Genomic DNA, 23,974 nt, shown 5'->3' with positions numbered 1-23,974 from the left:
GTGCTTAAGCCCTATGTCTGACATATTGATAATGTGACCCTGATAAAGTCATTTAACCTCAATTTTCCAGGAAATTTCCTAAAACTGCATTTTCAGATGAGGAACCAACTTACATTGGAAAAGGGAGTTCCTAATATCAATAAGATCACAGGTCCAATCCTGGTTCTTGTCCTTATTATGGTTGTTGATAGTTGAACTTTTGAAAATTGCCTCTTAATTTCCTTTTATCATTTATTAGGGAATGAATTTGTTCTTACATGTTTCAACACCCAAGTTCTTTGGGATAGTTGAAATACTGAAAGAATCTTATACTCTAGTATATATAAGCACAAGGATGTCTGGTGATTTAAGACTACTTCCTCCTGGAACTTCCACTGAATCTGGTTAACTACCTTATTCATATCTTAATCTGTATCTCATTTTCCAATTATGTGAAATTCTGCCTGCTTCTCCTCCCTACTTCTCAAAAGTTTGCTAAAATTGCTGTGTTTTGAACTTCCTAAATAACAAGCTTAGAGAAGGCTTCTGTGACATGGTAACAAGAGCATGAGATTTGAAATCAAAGGATTGAGGTATGAATTTCAAAATTTACTGAGCTGTTCCTATAGGAGAGAAGACTGGAACTCAAGCCCACTGCGTTTTAGAGGGACAGTTAAATAAAAAACTGTATCTCTTTGCCTTTTAGGTTCCTAATTTTAAAATGAGAAAATTGGGCTAAATGACCCCTTAAGATATCTTCCAACTCTGTGATCCTAAGGGATTCGAGGGGTTTATGCTGTTCTAGGATCCTGCAATAGGTTGAGGGTCTGGATAGGATAGTGACAGCTGTGTACACAGTCTTAAGACTGCCCTGGACAACTTCACATAATGGAAAGAACATTAAACCAGCAGGACACCTTGCCAGACTTAGCTCAGCCTCTCACTCCTTCTCTAACCTTGTGTGAATTTCTCAGATTCTTTTTAAGGGCCTTTCTTCATTATCCATGAATGTAATAAGTTAGATAACACTATTTACGAGGTCTCTCTCTAGAGTTGGAAAGCTCTGTACATGTAAATAAATTGTTATTATTCCCAGTTTACAGTTGTTTTAGTGGCTGAGGGAAGACTTGCCTTCTAGTTAGGTAATTCATGGAAAGCTCTTTGAAAATCTTAAATCAATATATAAATATGTATTTTTTGTTATCTGGTGCTCTTTGCCCTACTATAATCTGTACAATTCTCCATTGATAATGCCCTCTCACTATCTTGCTATAGCTATTTTCCTCCCTTGTAAAACCTTATTTGGATGTGTGTCCTTCTCAAAAAACCTAGTATCCTTCTCTGACTTCCAGACACCTCCTGTAGCTTTGCCCCTGCTATTCCATCAAGGACAGGAAAATCATCATATTAGCATGAAGAAAAGGAGGAGGAGAAAGGAGGGGGAGGAGGGTGGGGCAGGAGATTCAGCCAAAATAAAATTGAAATGTGAGAGGGGCCACATTCCCAGGATGTAACCATGTGTGAGATATTTTTTTCTCCATTATTTCAAGAAATGTCTGACCTCTGACCCATTACTGAGATTGTCTCTGGCAGCCTAATATGATGACTGGTTCTTTTGCAGGCAAATGTCAGGCTCTTTCAGGTATGTAGACCTGGCTAATGAGATCACATTTCATCCTCCTCTTCAAACTTCCCAACTTGCATAAAGCCTCTACTGTTGTGCACCAGAGCCATTCATGAGCATCCTCCTTTCTCTCACAGGGGTCTCTTCTGACTGCTCCCTTTCCTCCTTCCCAGCTTTGTCCACAGCTGTAAAAAGAAGCCCCTGGAGACTCCTCTAGGCCCATCGGGCCAATGGAGAACAGCATCTTAAGTCTGATCTTGGACCCTTAGGGTCTGCAGATTAACTCAAGAGAAAGAATTCAGCAGGAGGGCATTCCAGGACCTGAGCTTCAGTCAGTCACGCATCAATGCTTGAACATTAAGAGGCTAAGAGACAGGTGCTTTCAGTTCCAAGTTATCTTAGTTATTGAAAGTCCAAGTTCAAGGGAATTTCTGTGTCATACTATCAGCATGGTACTAAAATTGAACTGGGTTTAAAAATTGTCTTGAATAATCTGGAGATGAAAACCAAATAGCAATGTGGGACTCCTGAATTGATGGTTGCCATTTCAAAAGAGACTTAAAATACCTTTAAAAAGCTAACTTTCATCAACAAAATTTAGTGTTTAGATGAGAGTAGGGAGGGATTTTTAAACTTTTTTGTGTGTCAAGATCCCTTTTGGAAATCTGGTGAAACCTAAAGGTCTCTTCCAGAATCCTGCTCTTAAGTGTGCATATATATATATATATATATATATATATATATATATATATATATATTAGATATATATTAGATATATTATATTATATATTATATATTATATAATATATATATATATTAGATATATGACTAAAAAAGAAGATTAAGTTATATTAAAACAGGTATGAAAATATTTAAAGATTATATATCCCAGGTTAAGAATTCCTGGTCTAAGAAATCAGTCCAAATTTTTCCATTCATGTTTTTTTCTCTATCTCTCTATCCAGATTGTCATTCAAAGCTTTTGGGAAATTTAAACATTTTTAGAGTTGTTAGACTGAAGTTTGTGGATTGTTATACCTCAGTTCCCAGTTGTATCAGAGCCATATTTCTGTAAATGACTTTAGTTTTGAGACTTTTATCATTCCTACTTCTTGCCCATCCAGCCTTAAGATAATTGGAAGAAGTTTCTCCCAGCTGAGGAGGAGGAAGCAGTGTGTTGCATGTACACATCATGATGACCAATTAATTTAATAGAATATGGGGAATGAATTTATACATAAAGGTGGCAGGTCTAGTCTTGGAGGAAAAATAGGAAATATAAGTTTATCTTGACTTTACAAGTTTATGTTTGTAAGTTTAATAATTGAAAACTTGTTTTCTCTCAACTATCTTATCTGCAGATAGTACAAGGTGTCAGTAAGTGAACATATAGTCTGAAGAGCTTTACTTCAGTCATTGACAGGGTTAACAAAGATAATAGCAGGGTTTTTTTGAACACTTATTCTTTTAAAAACTAAAAAAGTACAATTATTTATTAAAATGGTAGAACATAATCAGCATGGCTAATTTTTAAATGATACCATTATAGAACAAAATTGAAAGACTTAATACCTAATTACAATTCTGTACTTCCAGATCCTTAAATATTATCATTCCCACGACCTTCTCCTATTTTCCCTGTACAACTTCTAGGTTACTATCATTCTTTTTTCTCTTTCCTCTATTGTATTTGGTGTAGAAATTCTAACACTGTAGGTTCACTTGGAGATAAAATTTTTATACCAGTAGCTTCTTTAACATCTATGGATTATCTCTACTAAATCATTATCTCCCTTGTTTACCTACCTGAGGAGGAACTGCTAAGAGGAGAAAGATAAGACATATCCTCAGCATACCTAGCTAAATATTATTTCTTTTTCTCCTACACAGCAAAAGCAGAAGGAGATTGCTTTCAGGTTACTGGAACCTGGAAGAGATGCAGTCAATCTATTCTAGTAAATGCTGAAGTAATGGGTATGAGAACCCCCCCCCTCCCCTTTTAGGAAAAGAAGTCCTCTTTCAAATTATACTCTGAAAGGGTAAATCAGTCTGTTCAGTGTTCCAAAACCACATGAGAAATGTAGAAGGGAAAAACAATTTGTTGCAGCATTTATGAACTCATGGATCATCACAGAACATGTCAGGTCTAAAAATGGCTTCCTATTCTAAAAATGACAGAGTTGGATTAGATCTCTGAGTTTTCTTCCAGATCCATTATCCTAAAAAACAAACAAGAAAAAAACTATCTCTAGGAGAGCAATCAGTATGGGGAATTTTTAGTGATTTTCACTTAGTATATGATGTTTGATTTTTCTCATTGTTTTTTTCTTTTTTTCTTTTTTCTAAATTAAAGGGAATAGTCCTTGAACTTTGTTCAAGCTCCACAGCTCCTTATCTGGATACAGATGATATTCTCCATTGCAAACAGCCCAAAATTGTCCCTGATTGTTGCACTGATGGCCATCAAGGTTGAACATCACCCCCCCCATGTGATTTTTCTCATTGTTGTTTCTTTTTTTTTAAATTTTTTGCAAGGCAAACGGGGTTAAGTGGCTTGCCAGAGGCTGCACAGCTAGGTAATTATTAAGTGTCTAAGACTGGATTTGAACCCAGGTACTCCTGTTTTTTCTCTTTGTTAAGTGGATGTTATCTATGTTTAAAATTCAGGGGGGCGGCTAGGTGGCACAGTGAATAAAGCACCGGCCCTGGGGTCAGGAGTACCTGGGTTCAAATCCGGCTCAGACACTTAATAATTACCTAGCTGTGCAGCCTCAGGCAAGCCACTTAACCCCGTTTGCCTCGCAAAAAAACAAATAAATAAATAAATAAAATAAAATAAAATTCAGGCTGGTATTCCTTAAAACAAATTGTAAAAGGAGGAATGACTTTTCATACTTTAGGGTGTCAAGGATAGTAAAGTCTTCCTAAAGCAACTACAATAATAAAACTGGAATAGAAACTTCAATGTAAAAGTAAAAAAGTTAAGTAAAAAAAGTAGAATGAAAAAAAGAAGAATGCTATCTAGAGGAAGAAGAGAAAGAAAAACTGCTGTAATCATGAAACTGGTCTAGAAAAGGAGAAATGTGGATGCTCTGAGAAGTAGGGAGCTTGTTAGGTACTGTTGGGATAGAAATTATCCTGGAAGAGTCAGAGAAGGAAAAGTAATGTTGGATATTGCCAGAGGGAACTCAAAAGCATTGCTTAAAACCGTGATGTCTTATGAAACTGAAGATTATCAGGGCATAGATATTTTCATCACTGCTGAGCAGTGAAAATAAAATTGCTGAAGACAAGAACTGATTTTGGAAGCAAACTACTGGTTAAGAAAATGGTATCTCAGAATAAGATTTCTGGCCCACAGATGAAAATTTAAGAATGATGGACTACTAGTTAAGGAAGGAGTGGATCTAAAAAAAAAAGTCTAAGAATGCATTTGTCTCAAAATTAGAAAGAACAAACACGTCCCAAAAGAAGAGATTTGAGAAGATGCTCCCATCCCTCTCTTTTGCAGAGATCAGAGGCCCATGTGTGAATGATACATTGAATGTATTTTCATACTTTCTCAATATTTATCAGTATTACTGAATGTTTCCCATTTTTTCTGATGATCTGGTAGTTATGGGTAATTTAAACTATTCTGCCCATCTGCTGAAGTTCTCTTCCAAAAGTAAAGCAATAATTAATTGATTTGTCTTTGTTGGGGGGGGGTCAGGAGGGAGGAAGAAAGAAAATTGATCCTATTATATCTTTGGTATAGGGAACTTGAAAAAAGAAATTCCCTTTCCCAAATTCAGATCATCTCCTGCAAATTAGGGAGTTGCTTGAAACACTGAAAGATTTAATGACCCATCCAAGATCATGCTGCCAAGTCAAAAGTAGGAATTGAACCCAAGCCTTCTAGAATCTGGCTCTCTATTCACTAGGACTTCAAAAACATGAAAGAAGCCAACAAAGAGAAACTACTTTGGGTCTTATTTTCCATAATGGAAAGTTGGTTGCTAGAGAGAAAAATACAGGAACATCATGGAGGATGGAAGTGAGGAAACTTCTCACTACCTTTAAGAGCTAGAGATAGAAGAGGAATTGTGCAGAATCTGACACTCATAATTTGGGAAGAGCAATTTCAAAGCATTCAGAGTAAAGCAGATTCAAATACCATGGATTGGCCGAATTTTATTCTACAGAGAAAGAATGTAGGAGAAATGACAGGCTGTCTTTCCCCCAAATCTGTAGTGGAAAATTCAAGGCTCCTCCAGTCAAGGGATCCAACATGAGATTGAAGAACTCCAGATTGTAATTTAATAAGTAATAATATAAGTAAGTAATTTAATATTCATAGTTGATATTCACTTCAAGGCAGTCTTGGGTTGTGAACAGAAAACATATTGAATTTCTGCTAAGACCCCCCCCCCCCACAAACCCCTGTAGTAATTATAGAAATAAAACAGTGGGAGGAGTTTATACCATTTGTTGGACTCAGGAACCAGACCCCTAGGTGCCGTATCACTGCTGTTTGCTGGGAGCAGTAAATAGAGCACTGACCTTGGAGTCAGGACAGGAATTCAAATCCAGCCTTAGACACTTGACACTTACTAGCTGTGTGTCCTTGGGCAAGTCACTTAATCCTGATTGCCTTGAAACATCTCCAGCTGTCCTGATTCATAGCTGGCCATTGGACCCAGATGGCTCCAGAGGAGAAAGTGAGGCTGGTGACAGCACAGCACCCCCTCACTTAAATCCAATTCATGTGCTTGTCTTGGCTTCACCTCCCCTATGTCAAAGTTTTCTTCAAGAATGAAGGACAAAAAAAATCAAAGAAAAACCTGTTTGACACAGAGTCCCAAGTTATGAGAATTCCCAAGCCTATGGACTGAGCATATACTAATCATGTCTCAGTTGCATCCTGGACACTGTGCTTTCTTTTGATATATTAATCTTAGTTTACATTATTCATAGCTTTTAAAAAATTTTAATATGGGACTTCATATATTATTGTTGTTATTGTTATGATGACTTTCACTGCTAGAGACTTTTGTCATGAAATCCATATTATTTATGATTTGTACTGCTTAAGGGGACCACATTATAACTTTTACCAATAGAGATTCAATAGAAGATCCTAAGAATAAAATTTAGAAAACAAGAAGTCAAATAGGCTCAGAGAAATGTCAAAGAATATCAGCTACTTGTGGATTTTCTGTTCTTCTTGTGGATTTTAGGCACAGGCATTCTCACTCTAAGAAATTGTGGGAGATTTGGATTTCACAAAAGGCAAACAGTTTGGGTCTCCTGAAATACAAAAAAGAACAATATAAACATTTCTATTAAACAGTATCAAACTAGTGATTCCAGATTTCTAAGATTAAACTTAATATCTGTATTTATACAGGATTCAGTAATATAGAACATATCTACATATTAGACCTTCTTCAAGATTCAAGAATATAAAATGCATCAATACTTAAATAGTCAAGCAGTCAAATGAAAATTTTCAAAACTGCTCCAGTGACAAAGACTTGTGAGGGATCATGTACCTAAAACAAAAGACTTCTCGTTTATAACCTAAATTTTTCTCTAGAATCTCACCGTTTAGAGAGTCTAAAACCAAAAGTTCCAGGCAGAGAATTTCTCTAGGGCTCACTACAAAAATGCCCAATTTTATTCCAGACAAGGCCCCATATATGACACAGATTTCCATGAACTCTTACTGCCTGGAAGAACAGGTAGATTAGATTTTACTCCTCCCTCAGGGTTCTCAGGTATCCTTAAGAGGATTGTGGGAGAGTTTAGGCTTTCTGCAGGTGGCTACAATTTGCTATCAATGGTGCCTCAATTATAGGTATGAGTTCCCTGCACCCAGCTCTATTTAGCTAGAGTAACTTTATTTTTTTTAATTTATTTTTTTATTCTCATTTTGTACAAATGTTTTTTTTTACATTAATAAAATATTCTTGTTTACAAGTAAACAAAATACCCCTCCTCCTCCCCCATGAATATAGATAGACTTGTTTGGGCGATAAAAGTAAAGGGGAGAGGAAAAAAAAATTAAAATAAAAAAATAACAATAGTAATAATTGTAGGTATGGCCAGGTGGCGCAATGGATGAAGCAACAGCCCTGGAGCCACGAGCACCCGAGTCCACATCCAGCCTCATAAACCCAACAATCACCCAGCCGTGTGACATGCAAGCCACCCGATCCCCACTGCCCTGCAAAAACCAAAAAAAAAAAAAAAAGAAAGAAAGAAAGAAAGAAAAAAAGACCCAAAATAAAATAAAATAGTAATAATAGTAGGGGTGGCTGGGTGTCAGACAGAGCATTGGCCCTTGAGCCAGGAGCACCTGGGTCCAAATCCGGCCCCAGACACGCGAAGATCACCCTGCTATGTGGCCCCAGGCAGGCCATCCAGCCCTACTTGCCCTGCACCCTCCCCCAAATAATCATAACAAAAAATGTGCTTGAGTCTTTGTTCCAACACCAACAACTCTGTCATGGGTGGATCTCATTCTTTATGATAAGTCCATCACAAAAGTTATTTCCATATTTTTCCACCATTGCCATTGCTGATCACAACTCCCTCCTTTCTTATTTCTCCACTACCATGTACTCTATTTTCTCTCTCCTTTCACTATGACTCTACTGTAGGGTAGCTGAGTGGCACAGCAGACAGATCCCTGGTCCCGGGGCCAAGAAGCCCTGAGCCCCCAAACCACCCCTTAGGCCTAGCATCCACCTGGCCCTATGGTCCTGGACAGGCCTTCCATTCCCAGCCCCTTGCAAGAAGTAAGAAAGAAAATGTGTTATATCTGACCACTCTCCCCCCATGGTCCATCCTCTCCTCCTTTATTCACATCCCCACCCCTTCCCCCTGCTCCCCCTTCCTTCTTACTCTGGATGTCTATACCCCATTGAGTATATTTGCTGTTTCCTAGCCATCTCTGTTGAGAGCAAAGTTTCTCTCATTCCCCCTTGCCTCCCCCCCCCTTACATATCATTGCAATAGCTCATTGTAATAAAAAAAAATCTTATGTGAAATATCTTGGACTATTCCCCCTCTCCTTTTTCTTTCTCCCATTCCATTTCCCTTTTTTTTCTATTGACTCCATTTTTATACCATATTTTATCTTTGAATTCAGCTTTCTCCTGTGCTTCAACTATAAAAGCTCTCTCTACCTGCTCTATTAACTGAGAAGGTTCATATGAGTATTATCAGTGTCATTTTTCTATGTAGGAATACATGCAGTTCATCCTCATTAAGTCCCTCATATTTTCCCCCTCTCCTCCAATCTCCATGCTTCACCTGGGTCCTGTAGCTGAAGATCAAACCTTCTGTTCAGCTCTGGCCATTCCAAAAGGAACCTTTGAAATTCCCCTGGTTCATTGAAAGTCCATCTTTTTCCCTGGAAGAGGACATTCATCCTTGCTGGGTAGTTCATTCTTGGCTGCATTCTAAGCTCTCTTGCCTTCCAGTATATTGTATTCCAAGCCCTACGAGCTTCCAATGTAGCTGCTGCTAAGTCCTGTGTGATCCTGACTGCAGCTCCACGATATTTGAATTGTGTCCTTCTGGCTGCTTGTAATATTTTCTCTTTGACTTGGGAGTTCTGGAACTTGGCTATAATATTCCTAGGGGTTGGTTTTTTGGGATCTCTTTCTCAGGGGGATCAGTGGATTCTCTCCATTTCTATTTTGCCCTCTGCTTCTAGAATATCAGGGCAATTTTCCTGTAGTAATTCTTTGAAAATGATGTCAAGGCTCTTTTCCTGATCATGACTTTCAGGTATTCCAATAATTTTTAAATTATCTTTCCTAAGTCTGTTTTCCATATCAGTTGTTTTTTCAATGAGATATTTCACATTTTCTTCTAATTTTTCATTTTTTTGGTTTTGAAGTATTGATTCCTGATTTCTGTTAAATTCATCAATCTCCCTGAATTCTATTCTTTGTCTGAAGGATTTCTTCTCCTCAGAGAGTTTTCTTATCTCTTTTTCCATCTGGCCAATTTTGCTTTTTAAAGCATTCTTCTCCTCAATAACTTTTTGAACTGTTCTATCCATTTGACCTAAGCTGGTTTTTAGCATGCTATTTTCTTCAGCATTTTTTTGGATTTCCTTGACTAAGCTGCTGACTTCATTTTCATGTTTTTCCTGCATCTCTCTCCTTTCTTTTCCCAGTTTTTCTTCCAGCTCCCTCATTTGATTTTCAAAGTCTTTTTTTGAGCTCTATCATAGCCTGAGCCCAATTTCTGTTTTTCTTGGAGTCTTTAGATGCAGGAGCTTGTGCTTCCTCATCTTCAGACTAAGTTTTTTGGTCCTTCTTGGGCTCATTTGCAAAATATTTCTCAATAGTCTTCTTTTTGTTTCTCTGCTTGCTCATTTTCCCAGCCTGGGCCTGGTTTGGGGTATTTCTTGAGCTTTTGGGACACTCCCACAAGGGTCTCAGTTTATGAGGTTCTGTCCTCCCTCCTGGTCTGTGAATGACCATAAGCGCCCCCCTCTGCCAATGGGCTGATGTGGGGGGGCTGCTGTTCTATGGGGGGGGCCTAGACTGTGGTCAGGATCTGAATGTGGTCAGAGCCACAGAGTCCTGTTTCAGGGGCAGAGGACAGAGCTAGGCAGTCTCTCTTCCCTCCCCTCCCTCAGCTCAATGGGCTCATGCCCTGGGGGCTCCTGCTTACTGGCTCCGCCTGCTTCTGTTTCCTGGATCAGGGCTGGGGAAAGAAGATGCTGCTTGCTGTGTACCCTGAGGGCTGGGCTCCATGTGCTCACCCTGGCAGAGGTCCCCCCCTGTTCCCCCACTTTGTGCTTGGTGCTCCTCAGGGTGAATCTCAGGAGACTCCCCCGTTGCTGTGAGCTGAGACCCCCAGCACCCTGGGGCTGCCTCCAGGAGGCTGAGGTTCTTTGGCTCTGGTGGGCCACCCCTCTGGTGGGCCGCCTCTCCGACCCCGGGGAGCAGAGCCTTTCTGCTCTTTTCCAGGTTACCTTGAGTAGGAGAACTGCCTCACTGGGTCCCTTTGTGGGTTCTGTCTCTCAAAAGTTTAGTTAGAGTCCTTAGCTGATGAATTTTATCAGAGAGCTCCTAATACTTGATCCCTTCTTGTCGCCATCTCGGCTCCACCCTAGAGTAACTTTAACAAGGAAATATTAACTCTAAATTATAATCACAAAACTATGTATTTAATCTTTATGTGGAGCCATTGGTTATAAAAAATGTAGAAACTTTGAATGCTGTGGAGAAGTTCATTTACTTTGACAGTACATTTTCCAGGGATATACAAATAGATAATGAGGTTGATGCATGTATTACCAGAGCTAGGTAGGTATTTGGGAGACTCCAAAGGAAAGGAAAGGAAAGAAGAGGTCTACCTCTTCTGTCAGACTGTCTACCAAACTGAAGGTCTACAGACCCATTCTGTTGACTTCATTGTTGTATGCTTATATAACCAGGGAAGTCTACCAATGCCATGCCAAGAAAATAAATTGCTTCCATTTGAATTGTCTTAGGAAGATTCTGAAGATCACCCAGCAAGATAAGGTACCAGACATTGAAGTTCTTTTTTTGAGCTGAACTGCCAAGCATTCAAACTTTACTGCGAAGAATCACATTGGTCACATTGTTCAAATGCTAAAACTATGTTCTCCTAAAAGCCTGTTTTACAGAGAAGACATTCACCTGCCTTGAATGATTTCACATGGAGATCAAAAGAAGTGACTCCCTCAAGATCTCTCTGAAGAACTTTGGAATCCACTGTGAGACTTGGGAGACATTGGTACAGGACTACCCAGAACGGCCAGCTAGGTGGCACAGTGGATAGTGCACAGGACTTGGGAGTCAGGAGGATGGGAGTTCCAAAATAGCCTCAGATGCTTGACATTTACCAGCTGTATGACCTTGGGCAAGTCATTTAACCCTGATTACCTCACATCTAGGGCCATCTCCAATCATCCTGATTCATATCTGGCCCCTGGACCCAGATGGCTCCAGAGGAGAAAATGAGGCTGGTGACAGTGCCCCCTCACTCAAATTCAATTCATGTATTTGTCATGGCATCATCTTCCTGATATCATGGTCTTCTTTGAGAGGACAAAAACATCAATCACCATCCAGAACAGTGTGCTTGCAACAAAAATGTTGTACTCTTTGAACAAAGCAGAATTGCAGTAGTTCAAAAGAAATGAGATGTGCAAAATAATACGTCTCCACTCTAAATTTTCATATGAACTATTCTTACCTGACCTATGGTAGAGCTTTCCAAGTTCTTATTGGACTGACCAGTTACAGTTGGACACACTGTACCTTGACCCCAACATAGTGATTTCATTTTGCTTCTCTTTTAGGACAAAGAACCAACCAGCCACAAGGAAATGTTTACTCAAAGATATAATCACAATTATATTAATTTCCCAGCACATGTAAGGCATAATTCCCCTTCCATCTTTGTACAACCTCTATCTCTGGAGAATGGAAGGGAATGGGGATAGGTTAATAGTTCAGTCCCACTAGAGCACAGTCGGTCTCATTTCCAAATATAAAACTCCCCTTGGGCTCCTGTCTCAAGCATCCTGGTTTCTCAGGGCTTCCCTGCCAGGATGACAGGCTGAACATCCTTGCAATTCTGGCTCTGAGGTCCTCAAGTTTTGAACTACTCATCTTAGGGATCATCTCAAGAACCTGAAATTAAATTAAACAGCACAAAACAGAAAGAAATGTCCTCAGTTCCATGTCTTAGTAAGAGAAAGGGAAGGAAGTTTTTTCCCCCTCTTTGGTTTAATTCATAATGCTACAATGTAGTTGAATGCTCAGCAAGAAGGAGCACATGGGAAGAAAAAGTGACTGAAAGAACTACAGAAACACAGGCTATAACCCTCATCTATAGTTAGGGAGAAGATTCTTAAGTGAATAAGAGATAGAGGAGATAAAACAAAGCAAAATGTATAATTTTGATTTGACAAAATTAAGTCATATTTAAAATCAGTATTACTAGAATTAAAGGAAAAATCTTCATGTCAAATATGACAAGATATAGAGGGGATTGACAAAAAGATAGATCAGGAAAGGAGTGCTGGTTTCTTAGCATGGAAACTACATAGCATTGTTCAAATCTCAGTGTTATTGCTTCATTCTGGAATGCTCTGATCTCTTTTGGTATCTTAATTAATTGATAATATGTAGTTTAGGTGCAATGCTGGACTCAACTGTCATTTTTAATCCCTTTCTTACCCATCCCTTCTTGTGAGATTCTCTAATACTTAAAATTGTCATTGTTGGAGATGAAGCAACTCAAGAATCCATTGAGCATCATTGCTAAACTGCCTATGCACAGTCTATTAGGAGGTATAATTTAAAGAGAATTTGTCCCATTAAACAGAGGATTGTGGTATTATGGCAGATAGTCTTATTGTTATTTGCATTACTAAGAGATCTCTCTTACAGCATTGAGAAATTTCTATTCAATTAAACCAGCAAGTATTAAATTACCTACCTGGGTGAGGAATTGTTGTAGGTCCTGGAAAGAGGTTGTGTTATGTTTCCACAAACAAAAATGAATCTTTGGCTCTTAGATACTATTTATTCAATATAATCATTTTACAGATGAGGGAACTGAGGTCCAGATAGATTTAATTATATACCTAAGGTTACATAGATAGTAAGCAGATGAACTCAGGGCTGCCCCTCGTGCTGCCGCACGCGCCCGCTCCCCAAGTCTGTGGATCCAGCGTTACAGTCAACATGGCAGCAGGAAATGCTAAAATTGGGTTTCCAGCTCCGAATTTCCGAGCCACAGCTGTTATGCCAGACCGCCAGTTCAAAGAAGTCAGCCTTTCAGACTACAAAGGGAAATATGTTGTGTTGTTCTTCTACCCCTTGGACTTCACCTTTGTGTGCCTCACGGAGATTATTGCCTTCAGTGATCGAGCTGAAGAATTTAAGAAACTCAATTGTGAAGTGATTGGTGCTTCAGTGGACTCCCACTTCTGTCACCTGGCCTGGGTCAACACTGTCAAGAATGGTGGCCTGGGAGCTGGAAATATCCCTTTGTTGTCTGACCCCAAGTGCACCATTGCTCAGGATTATGGAATCTTAAAGGCAGATGAAGGCATTTCACTCAGGGGTCTCTTCATCATCGATGACAAGGGGATCCTTCGCCAGATTACTATCAATGATCTTCCTGTGGGTCGATCTGTAGATGAGACCCTGTGACTTGTCCAGGCTTTCCAGTTCACAGACAAGCATGGCGAAGTGTGCCCTGCTGGCTGGAAACCTGGGAGTGACACCATCAAGCCTGATGTTCAGGGTACCAAAGAATACTTCTCCAAGCAGAAGTGAGCTGTCCTCTGCAAGCTGGATGTTCCCCCATCCCAGCTGGGGCGGGCGGGCGGGGGGGGGGGGGGGCTGTGTAAACCCCCAAGCTGCCTCCTGCAGGTCAAGAATAGGTTTGCTCTTCCCCATGTTTTCACTGGAAGGCCTGTGTAGAAGGAGCCCACACTGTGGGGTAACTGGGCTTGTCCTGTCCTCTTGGGGTGGGATTCCTTCAGATCATTCCTCCTTTCTTCAGGGCAGCAGCCAGCTGGCATAGCCTGCCTTGGGCCTTCCAGGCCTCTCTTCTCACTCTTAATGACCAAGTGTTGTGTTAACAATGTTTGTACCATAGTGAGCCCTTTGGGTTTAAGCCCATCTGATGTTTTGTAGCTTTATTAAACTTGTCCTAAGGGAAAAAAAAAGAAATTTGAACTCAGGTGCTCTGATTCCAAATTTAGTTTTCCTTCCTCCAAGCACCATAATATTGTCTCACCTAATTTTACAAAATTTATATTTTCCTTTCAAATAATTTGAATGACCCTAAATAGTTCTCTTAACCTAAGCATGGCCATCTGTTTGCTATGCTTAATTTTTCAAAGGATGATTTAAATAAAACACATGTAAACTTAGGAATCACTGATCTGCAAGTGGATAGTTTTTTTTTCTTCTATGTATGCCCACACAACAGCATCAATACATCAGTAATATCATGTTTGTATTTAGGTTCCCTTTGCTAAGACTATAAAATTGATCCCATTCTTTTTGACTTCTCTCACCCTCCACCCAAATCTACTGGTCCCAGGACCATCTTTGACATGCTAGCAATTAAGGAATTTGAAGTAGCAACATTGCTTTCATATCCAAGGTAGAAAACCATATATTATATAGCAAGAGTAAACTTGCCAGAGACTACACGTTTACTATGGATTTAGAAGAATTTATTGATATTATTTACCAAGTTAAACCATGTCTTCTTGATTTGTAGATACATCTCTTTTGTAATCCCACAAAGTAGAGCTTTGTCTTTGGCTTCTATATGTAATGAGACAAATAGCTTAGCTCCACTTACAGGAAGATTCGTCATAACATAAGAATATAAACTTCTTGAAGAAACTAACTCAGTGAGATTCAAAATGGGATTATCAAGCATTGAAATCCCTAACATTGGTTAATATAATAGTAGCTAATAGTAATAATAACTTATCACATTACATTACACTCTCCAAATATCATTCTGCTCTTCCTCCTTGCCACTATTACCATGAATTACAAGAAGAGTACTTTCCATTCATTCCCTATCCACCCTCACCTTCATTCCACCGAACAAATCAGGTAGAAGATTTAAAGATTATCCAAGTTCTCATCAACAAACTATTGTCTATTGGAATTAATTTTAATAAGTGTTAATGACAACCAAGTAAGATACTTGTCTTCTTTAAAAAATCTTAAATTCTTAAAAACATATCATCTCTACACCTAAACAATCAGTCTTTATCCATAAGTGATTAGTCAATTTACTGATTACATTTTCTAATAGATTTAAGTAAAGGTCTTATAACCAAATGAGGAGCATTTTTAGTCCAGCAATACAGTACACATAGTATCTGGTAAAGTAATAAATTCTACATTATATCTCTTTCTCCCCTGTTCTTTGAGCTAACAAAAATCTATATTACCCCATCACAAAAGAATAAGATAAAATAAAATAATTAATTTGAAAATATACAAGTCATTACTGGTGGACACTAACCAGTAAATGAACCTTAAATGTGGCAGAATTTTTCATGGCCTATTGTACAAGTAACTGGTATGCTTTGTGTCTTATGTGCTTTCCTTTCAATCCATTTGCAACTGGCAATTAATGAACAAATAAAGCCATCTCTTTAAAAATATTATTTAGTTACTCTTATATATGGACAGATATTAAATGACTAAATACTTCAGAACAAACATAACTAAGATGCTCTTTGACCTTTTTCTATCTAGCTTTCCTGGTCCTCAGCTTCCCCAAAGGACTGTTCCCCTCAGAGAAAAGGAAAAAGGAGGAGAGAAGCAATTCCTTTTTTCTTATGAGATTCAGTCTTGGGACTTAGTGGGAATGTAAATAATTGCTATCACCATGTTCCTTGCTCTCATCACATCAAGTAAGGATCACTACAATAACCTCCTAGATGATCTTCCTGCCTTATAAACTCTGGTTTTCTTCTTTGATAATGCTATACATGCTGACAGATTAGTCTTCTGGAAATACTTCTTTTACTTATGATATTGATTCTCCAATTGCTACCTCATTATTTATTGGATCAAATTCAAACTCTTCCATCTTCTACCAAAGGCCCTTACCTACCTCATTTCTCCAAACATACAGCCTCCCATTCCATAATGTGTATCTTTTTTTCCAATTAAATGGAGTTTCCCTGGCCCCACTAAGTATTTGCCTTTGTTCTCCATCCAAGAATTTGCCTTTTCTTCTCTCCTTTTCCTTTCTCCTGCATCTCTTCACATCTTAGAATTCTTTTATGTCCATATAAAATTCAATATTTTCCATGAAGTCTTCCCTTGAATGCTTCTCTTCCTCTGTTGGTGATAGAATAGATCTCAGTGGTGACAAGTGAATATCCTCCCCTTTTTTTTTTTGGTTACAATAATTCAATGCATAAAATGTGTTAAGATTTACAGAACACTTGCCTAAATGTGACCATGTATGTAAAATAACTTTTTGACTCTTAAGACTTTTCTATGTAAATGTCAATTATTGTTCTTCACAATCAACTTGTGAAGTGGGTAGTTTATATATTATGACCATATTTAAAATGGAGGAAAAGATCATGACTGAGAGGATGAGTGATTTGCTTGAGTTTAACTAGCTAATAAATACTAGAATCAGGATTTGAACCCCTTTCTGACTCTTGTCTCAATTCTTTCTCCCAAATCTGCTTGTCTTCTTAAACTTGTCTTTTTTTGCCTGATCCAATCAATCAGTAAGCCATTCCCCTGAAAGTCATAGTGAAATGTCCAAATGACAAGAGAATCACATCTGACAAACAACCATCCAGTCTTGGGATAATCAGAGTCTGATGAATGACACCCATGAGTGTGATAATTTATGGAGACTACAGATGAAATAACTATATCTCTGACTCATGTGAATCCCTTTTTACTGAAGGAGATAATTAATAACTGCTAGTTAGACTAGGAACTGCAAATTCCATTGACAAACCTTGTATTGCTCAACTGTCTTAGGGGAGTTAGGGCCAAATTACTTTTTTGCTTCCTCTGAAGGACTGACCCAGATCCCTGCTGCATACAGGAGGTTAGAGTAGATATATCTTGGATATTGGACTGGAGGGCCTATAGTAGTGTGTTCCCCCCCTTTTTTCCTTTTGGTTCTTATCTTACAGAATTTTTAAAAAACCCACAATAGTGGCATCTTTCCCATTTAAGTGAAATGAGCACCTGTGTTAGCAGCTGCTACTAATCAATTTTCCCCTAGACTTTTTTCATTTTAAGCATTTAGACCCTGGAAGGAGGTAGGTTCTTTTTACAAGAAGGAGCCTCAATGGGAATATCTCATGCTGGGCTCTAAAAATGTATAAGCAATGAGTCTCTGGAATCTCTATAAGACCAAATTGCTCCAGGGAAAGAGTAATAGGGATCGGTGTCCTTCCTCCCTTTTTCCCTGCTTCCCAAAGACATTACAGGTATGGTAGATAGAGCTCCCAATTTGGTGACAAGAAGTACTGAGATCAAATCATATATCAGACCCTTACTAGATCCCTGGACTCTGGGTGAATCATTTGTTACACTTCCCTCCCCCATCCTCAGTTTCCTTTATAAAATGGAACAAATAAATATCTGGTTCACAATTATTGTGAGGTAAAAATTATCCATATATGCATTTATATTTACATTAAAATCACTTTGCAAACCTTAAATTACTAAATAAATATTAGATTCTATTATTGTTACATCCTGAGAAGTAGATAAATGGAATCCATTAAAGCTGTGAGGGCTCTCTAAAAAGCCCAACTCTCCATCATAATTTCTATTCTATTTTGCCTCATTTGGAGATGTAGCACACACCTATTGATCTTTATTTGCCTCTTCCAGAAAGGGTGTTTAATACTAAGTGGTAGCCCATGGATTATGGAAATCAGTAGTCATATCCTGGTTGTTTGCATCCTGAAATGATGCTGACAGCTCTGTGATGTTATCCCTTTTAAGGGCAATTTCTAGCCTAGGTAAGGAGGACTACCTAGCTTTTATCTAGAAAGGACATAGATAAGTTCTGCCAAGTCCTGAGGTTGATTCTTAGAGAGGAATCCAGAGTACAATGGCAAATTAGAAAATATCATTTAGTGCTAGTAAAAGCATACTGGGTTTGGAATTCTAACTTCTCTCCCTTCTTCCTGGGTTACCTCATATAAATTTTTTAATCACTCGGGGCCTAGGCTTTCTTATCCCTTAAATGAGAGATTAGACTAAATTTCTTCTCTCTCTCTAGTTCTTTTTATTTTTAAATCTATGATACTATCAACCCAAGGTTAGAGTCAAAGTTTAGAGATCTTCCAAGTTAGCTGTACAGACTAGAAATTCTCATCTTGGTAGGAAGACCCAGGAGGTAGTACAGTCAAAACAAAGGATGTCTCAAAAGTCTTATCATAGCTTTAAACATTAAAGTTTTAATCTGTACTAAAGACTTTTGGGATACCTCGTATGGTTTCCAGGATTTCAAGCAGAATAGGAATGGGATCCAATGGTATAGTATGTAGCTCTAAATCAACAATCCTACAATCTATGAACTATTCCTCCTGGCTCTTGTGCCCACTATTAAACTCTAGTCCTTACCAATGCTTATATAGATTCCATTTCAGTCCAACTTGGATTCCTGAATGTTGACTCTAACTGATATAATCTGATCATACTTCTTAAGTCTTCTTGCTGACAGTTGGACCTTTGGTTGACAACCTCCAACCTTTACATCTCTGCCTGATCATTCAACACAGACTCTGACCTTACCCATGTGCTCCAAAAGTGAAAAGTAAGAATCAGAGAATCTGAGTTCTAATTTCAACTCAGTGACTATCTTTGTAACTTTGAGCAGCTCACTTAACTATTCTAGGTTTCAGTTCTTCATCTGTAAAAAAAAGGGGTTGTCTTGAGGTACTTTTCAACTCTAAACTTAATTCAATCTATACTAGTCTCTGAACTCTATCCTAAGATTCAACTTAATAACAGGCAATAATCCATGACCCTATGTTAACCTCAACGTTCTAGTCATCTATTCCTCCTTACTAGTCCTTTCCCATGGCCACCTACAAGCCAAGGCTGACATCACAGTGTCACCTTGTCATGCCATCTGAGGTGAAAGCCACAACGAGAAGTTGCTAGAGCATTGCTCAGGGCCATAGAGCAAGCATGTATGGAATGTGAAAGAAGTTTCCTAAGGAGACAGGTACAGTGAGTGAGTAGTTCCTGAGTAATTTTCTGGGGTTATATATAGATGACATAACAGGGAGTGAGAGGAAGGAACAATAAAAAAAAAAAGATCATTTCAAGAGTAGCTCCCTAATGGTATGAGTAGGAATGAATAACTATCCTAAAGGAAGTGACTAGAGACTCATTTAAGCAAGAATTACTTCTGTAGAGGCTTCTTCAATTTTATTCCTTTAAAGTCCAGTGCAGATTTGGGTAAGCCTTTCATTGGAGCAGAAATCTCCCCTCATCTACAAAAGTCATTTTTTGACTTCTGTTTGCCAAGAAGGAGCAAGTCCCCATTCATTCAAAAGAAACTCCCAAATTTTGTTTGGCCCACGCAGCCATCACATTTGCACATCCTCTCCCACGCTGGTTGGGGATGTAGCAATGAAGCATCTCTTTGTTGATAGTGAGCAACACTTGTCTCAGGATTCACTAATGGCCCCACCTCATTTCTCTAAGGTCCCAGAACTAATTTGCATGGATAATGAAAACTAATGAGCATATCCCAGACAGCACTCTCAGCTGGATGATAGGGAATAAAAATGATGTCATACCTTACAAAAAAGAATTGTCAGTCTCATTTCTGGATATGAGCTACTTTGATGAGGAGTTGATTTAGGAAAACCTCATGTATTATGCCAGAAAAGGCACTATTCCTTTGTTTGTACTATGAGTCTTAGAAATTTAGACTTAGTCATTACTCAAGTAAATATTGATTTTAAATATCATTAATAACTGAATAATTCCTATGATGTATTGGTCAGAAGTACTCTTAGAGAGAAGCTAATTGATTCTTCTGGACTTTTAAATCTTTATTTCTATAAAAACTAGAACATATTTAACCAAGCAACATAAGTAAGAGGAATTGTTCTTGGTTACAGATTATTTTGCTTCGATTGTGGACTAGAAACAGGTTCTTTAAAACAAATACCCATAAAACGAAGAAGAAAGGTCCATGAAAACATTTGCTACCCCATTTATTCACATCACTCTCTCCCATGCTCACCAAAAGTAGTACCAGTGATCCGATTTAAAAAAAAAAATCTTTAAAGAAACTTACTAGGCAGCAAGTACTAGTGATCTGATTTAAAGAAAAATCATATATAAGCATATTAAATACATATTTTCTTCAGTTGTTTCAGTTGTGAATATTCCTTTTGAGGTTTTCTTGGCAAAGACACTGGAGTGGTTTGCCATTTCCTTCTCCAGCACATTTTGCAGAGAAGGAAACTGAGATAAACTGTGTTAAGTGATTTGCACAAGGTCACCCAGCTAGTAAGCATATGAGGTCAGATATAGACTCAGGAAGATTAATGTCCTAACTCCAGGATCCAACATTCCATACACTACAGCACCATTCACATACAAAGTACATACAAGTTAATGGGAAAGGGCAAAGAGGCATTAGCAGCTGGTAAATTTAAAAAAAAAAGCTCCATGTGAAAGGTGGCTTTTGAGTTGAGTTTTGAAGGAAATTAGAGATCCCTAGATTAAGCATTAAGTAAATTGATGGCTAAAGGAAAGTGGCCTGTGCAAAGACATAAAGATGGGAGATGGAATGTTATAAAGAATAATAAGAAAATTCCGTTTGGTTGTGTCTGAAGGGTATCTGAATCCCAGAATATCTTTTCTATAGAAGAAAGCTGAAGTAAATTTTAGGAATGGACTTTGAAGCAGCATCTTTACTGGATAGGAATTAATAACTAAATGAATGAATGAGTGAGTGAAAAATGCATTTATTAAACACCATTTGATCATTCAAAGCTAATTCAACTAATGCAACTAATGTAAGAAATAAACTCATATTATCCCAAGTGACAATCTCTTTATCATTTATTTTTCTTTATTATTTCTTTATTATTTATTTTTTCAAATTATCTAACAGAGATAGTTTTCCATATGCATCCTTTTGCAAATTTTTGAGGTTCCCATTTTTCTACCACCTTCTCTTCCATTCCCCATAGTAGTGAGCAATTTCTGCCTGTTGTGCTGTTGTACATGTACAATCATGTTTAACATATTTCCACCTAAGTCATGTTGTGAATAAAGAATTAGAACTAATGGGAAAAACCATGAGAAGGTTAGAAAAAAACATAAAAGAAAGTTTAAAAAGTGAATATATAGTATGCTTTGCTTTGCATTCAGACACCATAGTTTTTTCTCTGCACTTAAAACCTAGAACCCAATGAACCGAATTCAGATTTTTTTTAAAATGGCATTCTGTTGAAACCTTAACAAAGAAATGTTTTCTTTTTAATGCAGATAGAGTATCTCCATTATGTCCATCTTGGTTTATTTAGATGTTCTTGAGTTAAGACCTTTAAAACAAAGCGAACCCTTGAGGTAGGCAACTTTCTAAGGTCAGGACTAAGGACATTTTTTATTATTATTATTACTTTTCATAAATACATCTTTCTCTTTATTGAAAAAATACTTATCAAAATTCACTGGTTCAACAATCTGAAAGTTTGATATCCTTTTCTTTCCATTCATCCAGAGGTGAAGGGGAATAGGAGTTATTGCCTCTGTTGAAATCGGGGCAGCTTTAAAGCTCTAAAGAAGGGCACAACACAATTCAAACATAAATTTATTTGGTATGAAAATAAGACACCATCTTCTGAACCACTGTCTACTAACGTACCAAATCAAGTTTGGCTCCCATAAATCTCCCAGTTATATTCTAGTTAAGTGAAGAAAGATTCTTAATATGCCAACTCCAAAGTGACAAACACATCCCCAAGTCAAATGACTGATTACAATGTGACTTGGGCTTAGAAACCTAAGGATCCTTTTGGTCTGTGATATATGAAACCAGCCAGAACTGACCAATCTTGACTTAGACTACAACAGATCTTGGGTCAAATCTTAAATCCTTCTAAACCCTGAGCATAAGACTTGGATTAGGAAAAACCTCCAATTTAGGTACAAAGAATTAGGTACAAAGAATGTGAAAATTGTAACCCAAGAGAGAAATGGGTTTTTTTTTTTGTTTTGGAAAGTATTTAGAACTGAACACTATTTGGATCTTTTTTGTTTTTAGAGTTCATTTATATTTAATCACTCAGACTATGGAAGCTGAAGGAAGCAAAGTCTGCTGATTTAATAATTGGGTTTTATTTTTTTGTGATTATTACTTTTAAAAAGCAAGATACAAATCTTCAGGGAGAGGAAAACTATTGTTTTTTGATTCCTAAAAGTTTCAGAACTCTTAAACTTTCTATTGATGTCCCTTGGGAAGATAGGACCTGATGAAACATTAACTGAAGGACTTATTAGATAATAGATTGAGTATAAGCCCAACCAGGATTTCATGTACTTTAGAAAGGTAGGGTTGAGTCTGGGTTCTTGACTTTTTTCACTTGTTTGGTCCTCAAACTCTTTTTATCTTACCTTTGAATGAAAATAACTTTACCTAGTATCTAAAACAGGGGTAGATACCTTATGAGACTCTGATGGAGGCATTGGAATAGATGATGGCCATCAATAAATGATGGTCCCCAGGTTGATTCTACAATTCCATGGGCTATCACTAAAAATTTTTGACAGAGTTTGAATTCTACAATGAAGGGTTCTGATTGAATGCAGATGTAGTCTGACCCAGCTAGCTTAAATGTCAGTGTTAAAAAAGTTTTATTAATGATTGTTTTCACCTAAAATCATTTATCATATGCTTCTTCCCCTATTTAATTTTCCCTTTTCATGAAGAAAACAGTTAAACAAAATCAACCAGCAAGTGATCATTTGACATTTTACACTGCATTTTTCAAACTCTCATCTCTACTGAGAGGAAAGAGACATGTTTAATTATCTATTCTATATGACTAAGATTGGCTATTCTATTTGAAGTATTTGGAGCATTTTAAGGTTGGTTTGTTATTATTTCCTAGTGTAGTGCAATTACTGTATAAATTGTTCTTGGTCTTACTTCATTTGTGAATAATTATATGGTTGTTTATAACTTGGAATTCTTTTGAAAACTGTTTATATCTTTTAACCACTTATTGATTGTCAAATGACTCTTGGTCTTATATATTTGTATTAATCCCTATATATTTTGGAATAAACCTTTTAGTTTTTAGTTTGTTTTTTTTTGTAAGGCAATGGGGTCAAGTGGCTTGCCCAAGACCACACAGCTAGGCAATTATTAAGTGTCTGAGACTGGATTTGAACTCAGGTACTCCTGACTCCAGGGCTGGTGCTCTATCCACTTCTCCACCTAGCTGTCCCTGGAATAAACCTTTTATCAGTTATGTTTGACATAAATATTTTTCCTATTTAACAGATTCTTTTCTTATTCTGGTTACTTTTTTTGGTTCAAAACTTTTACTTTTAATATAAATAATATTGCTCATTTTATCTTTTATGGTTCTGCCTCTTCCATATACGGACTTAAACCTCCAGACAACCCTGGATGAGAATAAGTTTCAGAGAAGGTGTCAACCTGAGCAGGTATAAGGTATTTACTCATCTGGGAATTCCCCTTACCAATGAAATTACAGAAATATCCTGAATCCTTTCCTTATGATCAACTTATCCTTTGTTTACTTAAGAGTCTTTCCAATTGCCATATTTATGAAAATTTTCATTTATT

At 37.6% G+C, this 23,974-nt stretch overlaps 1 pseudogene; it reads left to right on the top strand.

Annotated features, from left to right (window-relative positions):
• The first annotated feature begins 13,321 nt into the window (after positions 1–13,321).
• On the top strand, positions 13,322–13,929 carry LOC141520047 (peroxiredoxin-1 pseudogene; annotated as a pseudogene).
• Positions 13,930–23,974: the final 10,045 nt, after the last annotated feature.

This window comes from Macrotis lagotis, chromosome 4 (genome assembly GCF_037893015.1).
Source record: "Macrotis lagotis isolate mMagLag1 chromosome 4, bilby.v1.9.chrom.fasta, whole genome shotgun sequence".
Lineage (NCBI taxonomy): Eukaryota > Metazoa > Chordata > Mammalia > Peramelemorphia > Peramelidae > Macrotis > Macrotis lagotis.
The sequence above is the reverse complement of the archived record's forward strand: the minus strand, read 5'-3'. Positions and strand labels throughout refer to the sequence as shown.